A 17,945-nucleotide genomic window follows, 5' to 3' on the forward strand; every position below is an offset into this window, starting at 1 on the left:
GAAGCATAAATTAAAAATCGACACATTGACTACTTCAAAGAAATTAGCCCGAACGAGACATAACTCGTTCATCGTGGTTTTCGCGCGAAGTAAATATGCGGTTTCTCAATCGTTGTGAGATTCCAACGACGTTAATTCTGTCGAAACGGCGACGTGCGACGACGATCGCACATTCTGTTGCTAGCGAGTGCTTGCAAATCGCGACGATATCAAGCGTAAAGGCTAAGCGCAAAAATGGAGGACACTCGGCGGGGAATTGGAAATGCTCGATGACGAAAGGTATTTCAAGGTGTAATTACATCCACATCCAATTGGATCGCATCTTCGTTCGGTTGCTAGGTCAACAACCTTCGATGTTATTCAAATAATGCAACGGCTGGAGCAGCCGGTAGCGAGTCGTAAAAGTTTCAATAAAACACGTTCCTGCTAGTGAACGTATGTTAAGACTTACACCGAGTTTTATTTCGCTACGCCGTTTACTAGTTCGAAACGAACGATCCAGCTTATTTCTGATCGTGTTAATTTCCACGCAAACTTTGTAAACATTATACGTCGCGACGCTCTCGTTAACGCGTCATTCCCTCCAACTCGAAAGTCTTGCAACTTTGGTGATCCGTTTTCTGTGTAAAATTGGTTACGAGCATCAGGGGACTTATCGTCGTAATCGGTAAATTGTTTATTAAGGATCTACAGCTTTTAAGGATTTCTCTCTAGAGATTTAGAGATTAGAAGTTTCATTAACGCGTTATCGTGTCTCTAACTCGATCTTTTTTCGTGTAAATTGGTCACAAGACTTACGAGCTTCGTTGTAAATAGAAGATTAGTAATATTTCGTAGTTTCGTGATTCGTAGTTTCGTTTTAGTGCTTAAACGCGCAATTTTTAGTTCGCTTTTCGCTCGCATCGGCGCTATGAAACGGATCAATATCTCAACACTTTCCTTTAGTTCTACGAATCATCTTTCGACCGGCTTTTCTTGGCCTACCGTTTCCTAACGCTGTCCTAATACTATCGTCTTGCTGAGATCCTTTTTCCGATTGTATCTTCTGCTTATTTTATTATAAATCCGAACTCTCATTCACGTCGTATGTTTTACAGCGTAAAATCCGCTAGAGCGTTCCAATAAATGTAACCAGTAGGTGCTCTAATACTCAAACGCACCTGTGCGTATCTCTGCATATTTGCTGAAAAAAAAGATGAATCTTACGTTACATTTTCAATATGCGTAATAAGCCGAAAATTTCTCTGATGCTAATCCTTCGTAACAAAAGGATGGCATCACTATATGCATGAAAATAGCATTTGGCAATCGTTAGAAACACAATACATGGATATATATGTAGTTGCCAAATTAACCTTCGCGGTGTTCAAAGTGAACGGCTAGAAACGATTGCTTTTTGCTATACGCGCATGGTTCGATTGCACCATAATTCGTTATTAAGACGTTTCGAGAGAGGCAAAGGATGTGGTGTCGCAACGTGTTGCGCTCGCACAATGCTCCTTGGATATAATTCTCGGAGCGCGTATTATCGCGTACGCCGCGCGAACGCGTTGAACCTTCGCGCAAACAATGAGAGCGTGAACGCGAAAAAATAGCGTTGAGCACGTAACATTCGGCCTGATATCGTTGATTGGCCGCGAATCGTCAACGTGCACGGGACAGTTTTACGTAAAGACATTCGATCCGTACAATTATGTTAAGACGTCGACCATAGAACGTACTACGTTGATGCAATTAAAATTTCAATGAAACAGGAGAACGCGCTAATAACTAGTCACCCCGTTGTTGACCATAACGTACAAATACTTTTGTTTAAGAGCTGCTCGTTAGTGTTTACCGCGTGCAGCGATTAAGTGACGAACAAATTGCGTTCAAAGGGTATAGAGCTCGTTCTCGATTAAAATTCTCCTAACTTTCTAATGGTATTAGAAATTATAACTTGAACGTATGTACGCGACTGGCAATAAATATCAGGACAGCCGCGGATATTTAGTATTAATCGAATATGTGTTCCATTGTCCTTAATTTCTTTTATTATCGATTATTATTATTATAATTTTTATATTAATATTAATATTATTTAATATTTTAATATTAATATTATTTAATATTTTAATATTAATATTATTTAATATTTTAATATTAATATTATTTAATTTATTCTATTATTGATTCGTTCCATTCCGTTTACGTCATAATACGTAGCCTGCGGATTTTTACGCATATTTTTCAGAATATAAAGGAAGCGAAAGAAAAAACTAGAAGCTGGATAAAAAATTGTTTTACCTCGATTAAACGTTACAAAGCGTGCTACTTTCCGATGTTTTATATATTTCCACGTGTCACACGTGTACTTTGCAATTTTGCCCTTTCAGATTTCACAGAAATGCATAAAACTTCCGTGACCTAATTTTTTGGCACGTGCACGTGCTTCAAAATAAATTCGATGATATTAAATACCAGATTATAGGAACCAGAAATGAAGAGTTCTACAACGATGGAATGGGTAAATGATTGTCGATCAGACGAAAGACAATAGCAAACAACGATATAGCGATGATTAATTAATGGAAGATTTTTCCTTTCAGCAAACAAAAATAGAACTTAACGAACTCAGTAATTGATAAATGATTACGTATAAGATAAGTGCATTTTCCAACTGTGAGTCATAGTTAACGTTTAGTTTAGCCTAGGTAGGATCTTAGCTTTGGAGTAGATAAGTATAATAATAGCAAAAAATCGATAGAATTGTTAAAAGGCTGTGACTAATCCTGGTCGACTGGTCAGTTATCATCTGAATCTATTGTTATTTTGCTAGTATACTTCGAATCGAATCATTTTCAGCTATTCTATGGACAAGCATTCGTTTCTTTCGCGCATACCACGTATCATTCGCTCATTAACTCGTTTTTGAAAGCTTTTACCGGCGAATGAAAAACGTAACGTACACTTGCATAATGCGTTCGAAGTGTTCGTTCGTTCAATATTCATGTAAAGGTTAGGCGATACGCGTGATAAGTCGCGATGCTACGAGATGTGATTAGATGCGGATGTTAATATCTTGTAAATACCTTTCCTCGACTATGATAATCATCGAACACTAAGAATTTCGCAAATCGATGCAATTAATCGGTGATCTTGTGGGAAGAAATTTCGATATCACGATAATGTTAAAGATAGTATGTTAATTACGACTAGTACCGTTACTGTTACATTGTTTCATAATTAGTATTAGTTTAATATAGTCAACGACTCCTCCGCAAGCATCCGTGCAAGTGTTATTTATTATTATGCTCACCTTCTATTGGAAAGTTCTTGCCTTGCTCAGCAAGTCTTTTTGATTTTTTTCCTGTAGAACTTCCGCGTGTTACCGATTTTTATGCTATGTACGTGTTTGTAGGAGAACTTTCTCTGAGCCGCGAAGTTTTCTTTCGACGACTCAACGATCGAAAATCAAAGAGAACCAATGTTCTCTCTTTCGATAAAGTATGTGATGATAGCCATTGCCAAAATTATTGATATATTTATCTGGTTGAAGACAATCTAGCAAATTATACAGCAAGCCTAATGAAATAATAATAATCTTTATCATTAAACTGCGCCATTATTTCATAATTTCATTGAAGGATAATAGAAATTCACGAAGCCTTCAAATTGGATTTCATATTATAATAATGTAAACATCGTTTGACGGTATTATCTGGTTGTGAATAGGGTTGATTTGATTCAGACAGCGCCAGTCATCATGACATCGACTTCCTATCTCGTTATGTAACATTCATCAGAATAACAGACGCAATTACCGTCACTGAATTATCTTAATGACATTCGTTATTAATGAGTAAGTGTTTTCGACATACGTCGGAGGTCGCAAATCTTGGATCATCTTTCTTTATTATCTGTTTAGATCCAATCCAGTTCCTTCACAGAACTTCTTTCCCTTCAATTTACCTAATTTAATAATTCTTCAAAATTTTCTCATTTTCATTTCTCATTGCATTGTTTATTATATATTCTACAAACCCGTATGAACACAACGCAATAAATTGACACGATAAAAGCGTTGAGATAATAACCACGAGACAATACTCGACAATAATAATACGAGACAATAATAATCGAAAAGGCTGATGAAACAAAGGAATGAGTAATTTGTAAAGACAGGAAAACAGCAATTAACGTACATCCAGCTACAATTGAAAATAACTTTCTTCGCTTTAAATGAAATTCCAATCAAATACGTTTTATCAGACTCGACTAACAATCAATATTATTAGCTCAACAAATACTCGAGATTCCCAATGTTTTTGTCGAGTTTCAAATAGAACGTTAATTACTCGCTTGTCGGAACGTCCATCGGCATCGAAGACCGTGAACCAATCTACGTTATCTTCTCCTTCGTTTCAGGCTGTCGCTGGCGATACCAGTCAACCGCGAAGGTTACTCGAGATGCAGCATGTACGATGTAAATTACACGGAAATTTTGCTAAATGGAAGCCACGTACCGGACCCATCGTGGCCAACGAAAGATTGCCAACAAGGATGGGAATTTAATTATACCACCGTCCCTTATGCGTCTGTGGCATCCGAGGTGACAGAAAATGTTCGACTTGTAATTTCCTGCTTTTTGAATATTTTATCTGTTCCTATCAATCAATCCCTTTATACTGTGTATGTCGTATTCGATTATTTGCATGATCTATTTCGATAAAAAATAAGCGTAGTGTACAATTTTTGGAAAGAAAGAAGAACGATGAAAAGGGTCGAATAAACGTTTGTGGAAAGATCGATAGTTCAGAAGTGGGAAAATTAACAATGTCGATTTCCACAGAGGAAAATTATAGTACGTAACAGAATTACTAGTACATATTGCAGTAATAATTAGTGCATGTAGTGAAATTACAGAGTACATTCTAAATTCAAGCGTTACATTGCCATATAAAATACAATCGAATAAATATTTATAAAAATACTTAAAGAAAAAAAAGGATAAAAAATTTCGAATTATGAAAGCTGATAAAACTAGGTTGCGATAAAACTGAAAATGAAAATACCGGATTGAAAAGAAACTTTAATAAAACATTATAACGAGCAACAGCGCGAACACGCAGATTTGTTCGACATAAATTGCAAGACTTTTTGCTCCAATGGATTTCCATGAACTTTGCGTCGCTCGTCAGGAGGAGAATTATTCATCGAGGGGTAGGAAGCATCCAGAAGAAGGACGCGAGAACGCGCAGGGTCTTAAGCTTCTCCTTCTTTTTTCCTCAAAGGGAAAGAAAAAAGGACAGAGGCGCGCTTCATTAGGAATTTCGAAACTTTGATCGAAAATTCGTTTAATCGAGGCGTTGAAATTGCTATAAGATTTCCGTGATGCTGATCGTGATCAGAAGTAAATCATTCGACTGTAGTTTTCTGTTGCAGCTGGGATGGGTTTGTCAGTATGATGCATTGCCAACCATAGCTCAAAGTATCTTCTTCATCGGCGCTATCTTCGGAGGATTAATTTTTGGATGGGTCGCTGATCAATATGGAAGAATACCAGCTTTGCTCGGAGCTAATTTAATGGGATTTCTCGCTGGGGTGGCTACTGCGTTCACGGGTAGCTTCTGGCAGTTCACTTTGTGTCGTTTTTTCGTTGGATTCGCCTTTGATAATTGCTTCACTATGATGTACATATTAGGTAACCGTTTTTCAATAATTTCTTTTTTGCCCTGGAATTGAGTTTGAAAGCCACACAGTGGCTACAAAAAGTACTTGTACGTATGTATCCTTATTTCCCAATGAAGCGTCTCTCTTCCTTTTTTTTAAATCAGTTTTTACGTTTCATTTTGATAGCATTAATTATTTATAAGCATGTATGAAAGTATTACAAATGATACGAAAGCTAATATTTTAATCAGTCTTATCTTAAGACTTAGTCTTAATTAATTGGTATATATATAAATGCTGTTCTAAATACGATGGTGTACAGTTACTTTTTGTAATTACTGTAAGCAGGAAGATCTCTAAGTTTAAATAACAAAGTAATCTCTACAACATACTGTAAAACTGTTGTTATGCTTGATTTACGACTGACGTTTCTACAAGTATATGAATTTTGCAACAGAACTCACGTTGCCATGCAACAATTTAAATGAAATTGAAAACCATTCAAAGTTACGAAGAAAGATGCTTAAATACATATGAATATACATGAGGTCATACATATTTATTTTTTAACTGCGGCGTTTATATCAAAGAGAGGGAGAGAGACAGAGAAAAATTAATTTTCCTGTTTTATAAGAATTTCATGCAAGATAAAAATATGAAACTTTAAGATATTTGAATTTATATATACCATTGAATATTTATAATATTTAAAGGTAGTTAGTTCGCAATCATTTTCTATACTAATATTTTCCCTCTATACTCGCGATCAATTATAATTTTGTTTTCTCTTTTAACGAGACAATATTCTGATTACAAAGGATTAGTTGTTCAAAATTGCTTTTCATTTCTGGACAACTATAGCATACCAGGGTTTTCATAAATTTTCACTTCCCAACGGAAAGCGAAGGTAACGAATGAATGGTTCTACAACGAACGCTTCCACAACTATAAATCTATGTATATATATACATACATACATGTATATGGTTTTAATTAAAATGAACATCTTCTTCTAGCAAACTTATTTAAAATTCGTAAAAATATCACATAATAATATAAAACAATCAAGTAACATTTTAAATATTCCATTGAAAATTCTAATAAATTGTTTAATATAAGATCGATATAATTCATGCTGAATTCATTGTCTGATATCCATAATACAGGCAATTTATAATACAAAATTTTATTATAACTCTACATGAAAAAATTTCAATTATAATACTGTAGAAATATATTTTCCAGTTATTGTTCTAATATCAATATACTGAAGAGAAAATCTAGACTAGTCTCTGTCTTGAAAGATATTTTATACCCTGAAAGTACAGCGTTAAGACCCTGATTGAAACTTTTGAAGAGACTCTGTTGAAACGTAAGAACGCTGATTGAAAGTTCATCAGACGAGTCATTGAAACGAGTTTTCTTGATCGAATAGCAAGTTTGTCCTGCAGACAGCATTCCAATTGTGAAAATCGAGACCAAAGAAACTCAGGTGACGTGCATTAACCCTGAATCGATGACTCAAGCCGAGGTTGGAAAAATTTACAATTTGTTCGACAAAACAAGGCCAAGTTGACGAGATTCGTGAGCAAGTGGCTGGTTCGTTAATGATTTGGCGTTCGAATTTTCTTATTTCTATTCTAATTATCAAGGTCGATTAAACGATTGATCACGAATATTCGACGGAAATATTGAGAAAGAAGGCTCGATCTGTACGAGTGTAAATCGTATTTTAATCAATGACTTGAGAAAGTGAGGTATTGATTGAAACTAAGATAAGTGATACTAATTCGTTTCGAGCGCGTAACAAATTACATCATCGGATTCATTGATTTGCAAATAATTCTATATTCAGTTCCGTATTTATAATCGAGCGTAGCGAAGATAAAATGAAAGGGACGTGATTATCCGAGGGTCTCACAACTAGAGGAAAATCGATGGGAACGAGGAAATCCTTAATTGTAGAAACTACGTAGAAAATACCGTGGAAAATATCATATATATTTTAATAGAAATATTTTTGTACTTTTTTTTAAACATTAAAACTTTAGAGCTTTAGAAGCTTTATGTATTAGTATACGTATTTATACAGACTTTGAAATTCATAACAAATTTCTCTAGATAGATGCGGATTTTTTGTATTGTTTCGTATGTATACTTGTGTCACTTTTCTTTCTAACGATATTTAGTTAAAAAGTTCGTCTATATCATTTATAATAGATTTTGTTTTTATTTATATTAATGTTAATTTTATATTAATAAAAATCACTGAAATTTTCAGTATCATCATTATTTAGTATCATCGAATTTCTTTCTTCTTTATGTTCCATATTATTATTAAAATTCTCTAATAAACATTCAAATATCCTATAGAATATTTCCATTATTTTTCACGTATTATTTGCAGTCATATTTTCCATATTTTATTATCGATAAAGTTTGAGTTGGTTCTTTAAATTCCTATTCAACATTCCAGCTAACCAGTCGATATCAATAACACGTGCCTTTCTTCCTGCCAGGATTTATAACTTATTCAAGCAGAACCTCACTCGACCAGCTCGTTGAAAGCGTAGAATTCGATCAACTTCATACAACTCACATACAAACTGCAGATAATGCTAACAGTGGGAGGAAAATATGAGACTGCAAAGCGTATAAACCTAGTAGTTTATAAAAGCATTTACATATTTGCCACAGAAAATTTATATGTATGTAGAATATGTGTTATATAAAACATTCTGAAATTTCATTAGCATTGTAATGATTATATTGGTAAAGTTTGAAGCATTTCTGAAGATGCACATAGAAGTTACGAGATATTTAATGCAAACATTTATTTAGTACAAATATACAGCATAAATAGTTATCTTAAACATGTAATAAATGGTTATCAAATATCGGGATTTATTAATATAATAAATGTTTGACTATTTTTATAATTAAATATTTTTGTAATTACTGTGAAATATATAATTACGCTAAATAATTTTGTATCTTGTATATAGATTTTTAAATTTACTTAATTGAAACTCTGCATTATAATAACCGTATTTATAATTCTGACGTCATATTCGATATAATTATTATATGACTTTATTACGATCCTAATGAAATTCCAATATATTCATGAATATATAACAGAAACGTAATAATACTTTGTTGTACTAATTATGATACCATCATATATAATAAATATAAATAAATAAAAAATGTCTATAAATGCTAAGATACTTTTACGAGCCAACAGGCGAGAAGGAAGAAACGAAAGAAAAGAAAGAAGAGAACGAACGTTAATCAGTTTCGAAACGTTAACAACGTCCTTGCGTTGGACGGTGCTCGCGTTTATCGATTGGTCGCATTGCGAGATATCGGTCAGATTATTATTATTAATACGATCGTCTGTAATTTATCTTTGCTAACTGTGCCGCACGGAATCTTCGTTTACAATAAATGAGTTGTCGCTTTTGATCGAACGGTAACACGATATGAAATTACAGGGTGACGGAAACAGCTGGGAGAAAAGCGAATACTTTTTCTGCGCGAATAATGTAATGTTAAAGGCAGTAAACCTTGAGAGGCGAAGTGATGAAACGAGTGGTCTCAGAGAAGCTTCTTTACGTCTTCTTCTCCTTTCTGTATCCTTTCTATGAGAATAATATCTCGTCTTCAGAAGAGATCTCCTCGCCCTATCTACGCGTTGTAAAGGCAATACAAACTGAATGATACATATATTTAAAAAACGATATTTTGTTGGTTTTATGAATATTGATTTTTATAACGTGAGGTTCTTCTACTCTTATTTTCTATTAAATTAATGATACATATATTTTAGAATGGCTGTCGCAATGGTGATGATGATGATGGTGATGATGATTTGCGAAAGAAGATGTTGAAAATTACAGACAGCATAAATAATATTTAGATTTCATGGAAGTTGATTTTTGTAATGCGAGGTTCTTCTATTCTTATTTTTCATTAAATTTCTATGTAGAAAATTATTAAACATTTGGATATAACTGGGAGATTATTTCCGTTCATGCGTACCGGAGTTACTCGATGGTCTCGTACCGAAGCTGATAACCAACCCAGATTTTCAGGAAAGCGATTAATAGCTTAAAATTTATTCGTGCGAGATAATAATCCAAAATGTAGTTAAAGTTTTTAAGCATTGTTTGTTAGGATTACGAGAAAATGATGAATTAACAGTTATGTATAGACACGTTATATATATGTAGGAGGTCCAGAGCGTATTGGGAAAATTTACGGCGAATTAAACAGGAAATTCCGAGATATCTGCTCAAAATATCTGATTTGTGGAATTATCCTATAGCTATTTTATTTAATAAAAATTAATTCAGGTAATTTTAGAGAATAGAAATATCTGAAACTCGTGATTTAAACGAACGTTCGTCATTTTGGTTTATTATGAATTATAAATTGGTTCATTATGAAGCATGAAAAGTAAAAATCAATGGTACAAAGTGATCTTAAATAAGGAAGCGAGTTCCATGGTAAACATGGTTCGAGCATCGCAATTATAATAAAGCAAAAAAAAAAAAAAAAGAAACAACCACTGAGCGGTAATTATCAGGAAGCCACTAGTTACAACTAATTGAAGGTGATTCCGGATTAGAAGCAAGCCACTATTAAGTGGCTAACACGGTTGCTTCATTAAGAGCAATTACTCCCTATTTTACGGCAACTACAAATAGACGTTGTTCACTATGATATATTTCCACGTGTTTATCGCATCTTGTCCTGTTATACGATTAATGAGTTACAACCTTGCGTTTCTAATTTATTGGACGTATACGCACCAGACATTAATTTCGTCTACGTATTCGTGAAATTGCGAGATTCATTCATCGCGAAGGTCAGTTCAATTGTTCAAGATAACTTCTCATCGTTTTAATCTGTTTTCTTGTACGAAAATAGAGTAATATTTACTTGTCATTGCACTGTGGATATATATCGATATGTTCGTTCAGGAAGTCAATTGTTTTCATCGAATTAGACTCGACTTTCCGTAGAGAATGTTCGTTTCGACATAAATATGTATCTCAGGCTTATCGATCTTTCAATATCTACCATAAATAGCTTAACAAGGTAACACACGCTCGTGTTTGAATTATGTAAATGATCCTTTGACTCTAACGATCCGTTTATTCACAGTTAATTTATGATATTGCTAGTTACGCGTGATTCTACCTTTTGTATCTTTAAGAAATACAGGGTGATTGGTAATTGGTGGTACAAGCGGAAAGGGGGTGATTCTATGCGAAAAAAGAAGTCGAAAATATAGAATAAAAATTTAAAAATTTAAAAATTTAAAAAATTTTAAAAATAACGTCGATTGAGACAACGATCTACAGTGAGATCCGTTATAACGAGACGTGATAAAGTGCACGCGTACCGAGCGAAAATTCAAAGTCGATTTTCTCAAAAACAAAGCCTCAAACGAAAAATTTTTATTCTATATTTTCGACTTCTTTTTTCACGTAGAATCATCCCCTTTCCGCGTGTACCACCAGTTACCAACCACCCTGTATAATTCGTAAATAGAAACGTATTCTTGTCGATAAGTATCGAAACACTTACGGAAATTTAAATGGGCTTGAACAATCATCGGGAAATTATTAAAGTCCTTGTTATTAGATCTAAACACGATTTAATCTTAGAACTAAACACGTTTGTTAAATTAATCTATATATTGTATATCTACTTTTTATATATTTGTAACTCAAATTTTTCTTCTTCATATTGCGTTAAGTTGCCCCAAAAGTTTCTTTCGTTTTATATTATTTTATTGAATTACGTATGATCTATTTTGTCCCAATGAATATAATTCAATAAAATAATATAAAACAAAAAATAGTATGCGTCTATTATCTCCTTACGAGACGAAAGAAATTTCTGCGACAACCTAATATATTGTTCCATTCTTTATTCACAGAATATTTCTTTCACAGATGATTCTTCTAAATATTATGTTTTTTATTCCAGTATTAGAATACGTTGGACCAAAGTGGAGGACATTCGTGGCGAATATGTCGATCGCAATATTCTTCACATTTGCAACTTGCATTCTACCCTGGATCGCCTATTATTTGGCCGACTGGAGGATGACCTGTATTGTCACCTCAGTTCCTCTTGTTCTAGCCGTAGGTACGCCATGGTTGATACCGGAAAGCGCTCGATGGCTGGTCAGCCAAGGTCAGATAGACAGGGCCATTAAAATCCTTGGTAAATTCGAGCGAATCAACGGCACCAAGGTGCCCGATGACATCTATAGACGATTCCGGGTAAATAAACCGATTACCGCAATCTTTTCCGTATTTTCTACTTTTATGATCTTTCCTGCTTTATGTGCGTTCTATAAATACCAATTTATATGCCTTTAAGCATATCATATAATCATTTTCTTTGAATAGAAGTCTAATTGGGTCTTTTACGTAATGAAAATTTGTTTACAACCTAGTAATTTTATATCTTATTCATCACCTAAATTGCCAGCGATAAATTGCTGTCAATTTCTGTTATTGTCTGTTATTGTCTATTTCTGTAATGTTATTTATTGAATTTGTATATTGTTTTTATCTTTGAAAATTTTTATACAAATAGATTAAACATTTGGAAACTGCTCAGTCTATGAATAGATCATGGCAATATTAACATTAATGTACGATATAAGGAGATAATCGACTTTTAGAGGTTTGATGTTTTATAAAGTAAAATGAAAAAATTTGCGAACGTCCAAGTAAACTATTTCGAAAGGATCGTCTCATACAAATATAACATAAACTTTCTTCCGGATTTTATCGTAATCTTTGTACACATAACAGATTCACATAAATTTGTAAGAAAAACAGACAAACGACATTAACTAGTTAAAAATTTGCTAATAACAGGAAACCTGTGCCAGAAAATGTACTCCGTGTTGGATCTATTTAGAACGGCACGACTACGGAATATCACGATTCTATTTATTGTTATTTGGTTCGTATCGCTATTAAACAGATATCAAATAGATTGACGTAAAATCGGAATTGTATCTTGTAAAAATCTCACGAAGAGTTTTATATCTTTTGTCTAAAAATACTTCATTTCTGAAGCAAGGAATTTGCTTCTCACATGAAATATGATAGCGTGCTTTTCTTTATCATATGAAATTGTTTTACGAAATATAGGATGGCGATTTCTTTGGTGTTCGATGGTCACGTACGAAACGTCGATAATTTAGGCCTGGACGTGTTTGTTACGTTCACGATTGCTGCAGCAACCGAGCTGCCTGCTGACACGTTCCTCACGCTCGTTCTTGATCGATGGGGCAGAAGATGGCTGGCATGTGGTTCCCTCGTCATTTCTGGTATCTTCAGCATCTGGGCTTCTGCCGTTTCCAATAGTTCGTACATTTCGTTTTTATATATTCACCCTTCTATATTACTGATCAATCTTCTAAATAACCTAATAATTCTGACTTAATCAGACGAATATTTTTCATTCGTATAACATTGTGCTTTTTGAAAGGAAGAAAATGTATATTTTGGAATATTTATAACATGCAAATGCTTGTAGATTATTTGCTACATTGCTAGAATAGTTTCCAAGCCCTATCATGTATCCGTTGTATAGATATTTTATTTCCCCTTCTACTGCTTTGATCATAAGATCGCTTCGTATTTCCGCATATATCAAAGGGCGTTGGCAATAGTCCTCAAAATGATGGGCTTCAGCGCTCCAGCAGTGCTATATGGCTTTCAGTAGCCGTAATCCATAATACAATCCCTTAGATTCAAATTGGCTAGATTAACGTTTTATAGATAAGAAGCTTATTGCTTGTGCTTAGCTTAGAGCTAAGCACGCTTATATTAAGCTTAGCAAATGCTTGTATCAACTATTGCAGACAACCAGACAAATTACAGACAGATAAAATAATTTCTTCCCTTTTTATTCCTTAAAATTTTCTAAAATTATTTCATGAAAAATTAGAATTAAAAACTAATGCTAAAATTTTTTTTCAGGTATATATACAGCTTCTCTGGCAATTCTCGGTAGATTTTGGATAAACATTTCATACAATATCGGTCTCCAATATGCGGCTGAAGTATTACCAACTGTGGTTAGAGCTCAGGGTGTAGCTTTGATACATATAATGGGATACGTTGCTAGTATCCTCGCACCCTTCGTAGTTTATCTCAATGTTGTGTCCTCGTTCCTACCTCTTCTTGTGCTGGGCACACTCGGAATTATGGGCGGTCTTCTGACTCTCTTTTTGCCGGAAACATTGAATAAGGATCTTCCGCAGACGCTGCAGGACAGCGAGGATTTTGGAAAAGATCAGAAGATGTGGGATGTACCTTGTATCGGAAGGTAAAATCACATAAAGGAACTTTCGGTCTCCTTTTTTCAAAGATATTCACAGATCTTCAAGCTCGAAGTTCAAGATTCTCAAGCATTCTGTTAGATCTACATCTTCGTATGCTTTCTTCTTAAAATCTGTTAAATCTCTCAAAAGAAAACTGGACTATCTTCTTTCTTCAAATGCTTTTTAAATCTTTTGAACAGAAGAGAAGGATCGAGTTGGGAAGTTATTCAAATCTTTAAGCGATTGGATTCAATATTTTTAAACGCAATGTTTTGACAGGAAACGCGAGGAGGAGGAGACACCACCGGTCGCCATGTTCCGATCATTTTCTAGATGCAGTGCGAGGAATTCGATTAGAGCGTCGCTTCGCGGTGAACCTTTAAGGAGTAGCATGCTACGGAGATCGAGTATAAAATCGAGGAAAAGCGAAAACTCGATCACAGAGGTCGAAAGGCTGTAGCGAAACGTTCACCACGAAGTACAATATTTGTCGCGTTGATCTCGAGCAAAGAATCTTTAGTCTTCCAAAAACGTGCAATACATGTATTAGAGTAAGACAAGTTACTGAATCCAGGAATCTTAAATTCCATCGTCATTAATATTCATTATCACAAAACAGCGGATTTTTATGCAATTATGGGTGATTCGAAGATACGAAAATTTATAGAATGCGTATGACGCAAAATTTTGTAAAATATCCAAAAGTACAGCACTATCGATGATATTTAATGGATAGAAACATACTTTTGCCCAAGTCCTTTCGATTGTATCAAATCTTTCAATTGTATTATTGTATCCACGAAAATATGCATTTGCATAAAGATCCGCAATGCAATTATCATCGCAATTTTTCATCAACAATGATTGATTAAAAATTCAATCATTAGGCGAGCGAATAAAAATTAGAGTAAGAACGTAGGTTAAAATAATTGTCGTAAATTGTCGTGGGTAGTTAATGTTAAAAATTAGTACTTTCCTTTGTTATAAAAGTTCCTGAAATTGTTCGTACAAAAGCTCCATCTTATAGAATATAGTGCAATAATCGTTATACTAGTAAAATAATAACATCAAAAATATACAAAATATATTAACGAGATGAAAATAATATGGACAATGTGGTGTATGGCCACGAGTTTTGTACATATGTACGTGTAAGTATTTGTAGATCGATTAGCAATCGCAGAGACCTCGTGCGCATGTCACGCGACGAGATAGCGCGATTATTTTTATTATGATGTAAATCGTTCTTAGATGTTTTGTAATAAAACTTGCCAGTAAAACCTTCTCTGGATTCTGCTAATAGTTCTTCACCACTTGTTCCTTAGTCGATTGAATTAACGATACAAATAAGTATGAGATTATCTTAGGAAATCTCATTAATATTTTTGTCGACATCTGCGACGTAAAAGCGGGGTAATAATATTTTGAAGTTTTGACGACCCGTTGCTTACTATAGATATTGTCTGTACAGGATTCATCAATTTTTAGAGAGCCTAGTCTCGCCGAGATGGAGATAATCCTCTTTAAAGCTGAACGTTTTAACACGTAATCCCACTAGCAAGCCATTGCAAAAATGATATTTCGATTAATGATGGAAAATCGCTTTTGAAGACAGAAAAATTTTCTTCGAAGGAAAAATTTGACCTAAATCTTTCGAATAAAATTAACGTAAAATCTGTGTTACGCCACGAGGCTTACCACAGGCTGTATTTTCTAACCGTCGCTCGCGGCCCTACAGTGTCGCATGCAGACCGCCCTATCTGCCCGTCGGATCATATACAATGTATCGACGAGAGCATAGTTGTTGCCAAGCAGCGAGCTCTAGAAACGTCGATTTTTGACCGTTACGTTTTTCACGCAAGAAGAGGCATACGTGATCATAGGCGCGAGCGGTGGCGTGACCCGAGCATAGTGGGGGTTATCTTCCAAATGAGACAAAGGAATAATCGAAGGGGATCAGTTCCTTCTGACGAGTCAAACGTGACACTTCGACAAATCTGACGAGCAAACGAATTTATCTAGAGATATCGTAAAGTTGAGTCAAATTTCTGTAACATATTCATCATATTATTGTAAAATATATCATTCTATGTTAACCTGTTAATACAGTGTTACATTCATTAAACCACCTCTGTTGTCTTAACTGAAACAGGGGAACGACTATTTCGCGGCGTCGATTAACATAGTCGTCGCGAGAATTTACGCCTCTCGCTGACGCGTCCTCGCGACCGCATCTCTCCGTGAACGGTCGTACCAACTGTAACAAAGCATTTATTGACAAATTTAATATCTTTCTCCATAATCTCCATAAATCTGCAATACCCTTCCTTTGTATTTGTGTGCGTTATTGAATTGAATAAGACACCGATATAACAAGTTATAAATCACAGTTTATTCCAACAACGTCTCTCCGCGAACGGTCGTAACAATCTGTATATAAAATCGATAATTTCAGCATTCAACATGCTGTATATTATAATGCCAAGTTCACGTTATGTTCATAAAGAGTACAGAGATAATCTTCCAAGAAATTTCTCCCTAGAAGTGCTTGAAATCTCTTCTTGGAGAATCTTAGAAATGCGCGAAGAATATTCATATTTCAGATATTTTCGAGAAATATCGTCGAGCTACAAATACCTGGAATTCGAATCGCAGCGAGTATTCGACGTATGCGTTGGAGTCGTTCGTGCTGTTACAGTGGAGAAACATGTTTTTGTTTTTACGGAGGTACAATTCAAGACTAATTGTAGATGTAACGCGATTTAAAGCTATAATAAGCGTGGAAAAACCATTCGCGATCGGCCAATTACTTTTTCCACTGTCAATTTATTAATTACGATTGCTTCTGAAAGTTTTCCTACGCGTAACTGCTAAACGAGAATTTTCCCATAGATCCCAGAAATTTCGTACACTTACTTTGCCATACCAGCTACCACAAGCAACCAAGAAAATATCGATGTCTTAATTTTCGCAACTTTCAGACATTCTTGAAATTTAGATAAATACAAATACAAATGCAAAACAATGCCGTTATAGATAAATACAAAAATTTCGAAGTTTTCCGCTTCTCAGACAAATTTTGCTTGCATGTGTACGCAGTGTTCAGAAACTCGGCAGATTTAAGCCTAAAAGGATTAAAATTCGATGAAAAGATTACGAGATAATAAACTTCAAAGTCGATTACCACGGAAGTTTACATCGTGTGAAAGATTAAAAGGAATATTCTGACGAGCAGCTCTTAATAGTTTCAGCGTCTAATCCTCTAAAAACGTGACATTAATTGTTCGTGCCAAAGAGGCAGCTACGAATTGCAAAATATCGCGAGAATTCGATCTCGACGGGCGTAGAAAAGGCAGGGGCGGGAGAACAAAAGAGGATAACGTCTCAGATTTAAAAATGCGCTTGTCACATGATTTTTAAAACTTGTTTTTTTCGGTATCTAAAGCACACTTACAAACACGATTTTTTTTTTAATTCGGTGAGCCGCGGAGAGCTGAATACGACTTTCGTATGGAAAGTCACGAAGGTACGATACGTTATATTTTTGCGAACTACTTACTTCATCTAGTCGGTTTTTTTCTTCTTTTTTCTTGAGGGAACGCATGGTTCTATATCGCTCTCTTTCTCTTCTTCTTCTTCAATGTAATATTCACGTAGGAGACTTATCCGCCTCAAGTACGTATTATAATCTTTTATTGTAGACCATCGACGAAATGATTCTTCTCGATACCGTTTAGTAGCATCGTTATGGAAAATTCTTCTCTCTTCTCATTTTAATTCCCTTAACAGTCAATGGAATCCGATGCTATGCGCACAGCTACGTACGTGCAGTGCTATATCATCTCTACTCCATAAATATCGTTCACTGCCCCAATGTTAAGGTTCAACATACGAGAGTTCGCGACCTTTATCGTAGTTTCTGTCGCTA

General features: G+C 34.7%; 1 pseudogene; it reads left to right on the plus strand.

The window, feature by feature from the left end:
- Positions 1-542: 542 nt before the first annotated feature.
- LOC117240702 lies at positions 543-14,600 on the plus strand (annotated as a pseudogene).
- Positions 14,601-17,945: the final 3,345 nt, after the last annotated feature.

The sequence above is a fragment of the Bombus vosnesenskii genome, unplaced genomic scaffold (assembly GCF_011952255.1).
Source record: "Bombus vosnesenskii isolate JDL3184/JDL3185 unplaced genomic scaffold, Bvos_JDL3184-5_v1.1 scf7180000014852, whole genome shotgun sequence".
Taxonomy (NCBI): domain Eukaryota; kingdom Metazoa; phylum Arthropoda; class Insecta; order Hymenoptera; family Apidae; genus Bombus; species Bombus vosnesenskii.